This window comes from Psammomys obesus, unplaced genomic scaffold (genome assembly GCF_907164565.1).
Source record: "Psammomys obesus unplaced genomic scaffold, mPsaObe1.curated_primary_1811, whole genome shotgun sequence".
Classification (NCBI taxonomy): domain Eukaryota; kingdom Metazoa; phylum Chordata; class Mammalia; order Rodentia; family Muridae; genus Psammomys; species Psammomys obesus.
The window spans coordinates 1-885 of record NW_026596658.1 but is presented as its reverse complement, the minus strand read 5'-3'; the positions used below and the strand labels follow the sequence as shown (position 1 = coordinate 885).

The 885-nt window shown below is 40.1% G+C and overlaps 1 pseudogene; it reads right to left on the bottom strand.

The window, feature by feature from the left end:
- Nucleotides 1–318: 318 nt before the first annotated feature.
- On the bottom strand, nucleotides 319–878 carry LOC129670233 (vomeronasal type-1 receptor 90-like; annotated as a pseudogene).
- Nucleotides 879–885: the final 7 nt, after the last annotated feature.

Genomic DNA, 885 nt, shown 5'->3' with positions numbered 1-885 from the left:
GGGCACAAAAAAAAGAAGGTTTTGAATTTCATCCTTGATTGTACCCATTCTGTAGAAGATGGAATTATGGATGCTGCCAGTTTTGAGCAAGTCCTCCAGGAGAGGATCAAGATGAAAGGGAAAGCTGAGAATCTTGGTGGAGGGGTTGTAACCATAAATGGAGCAAGAACACGATCACTGTCACCTCTGAGGAGCCAGAGACCTCTTCAGACCTCTGTGCACACCAGGAATGCACACCTGCATACTTATTGGCACCAAACTCATGCATATAGATGAAAATGAATGAATCATTTTTAAAGAAGAGGAAAATGTCTTTAAAAAATCTAGTGGCATTTTGCCTGCAAGATTTTCAGCATTATTATTATTCTTTTATCATAACTGATTTGTATCAAAGGAGTAATTGTGGGATAGGCATTCATCACAAACTTCTGAACAGTTGGAATGAATGGTTCATACTTCCATACTAGGATTGAGGTAGATGAGATGATAAAGTCCACCCAGTATATGACCACAAAGAAAAGCACCAGGAGCAAGATGTTCTGGGTGGCCCTTTTCTCAGGGGACACTTTCAGGTGGCTGATGCTGTGAAGATGCTTGCATTGCCTCTGATGTCTGAACAAGATAATCACCATGTATGCACTTGTGGTCAGCATGACTCCTACAAGAAACACATCTCTGGATGCTGTAATTGTTAAAATCAATCCCCCGATGATGTAGTTCATGGGGAAGAGTGAGCAGGATTCAGTGACCTTCATCTGGTTGGTCTCATTCACATTGGTAAAACCACCAACATAGAAGATAAGTCTGCCACTGAAGGACAAATTGAAAGACCAAATATAGAAGAAAGCACTAATCATGTATTTTTTTAGCTTAGGTTTAAATTTT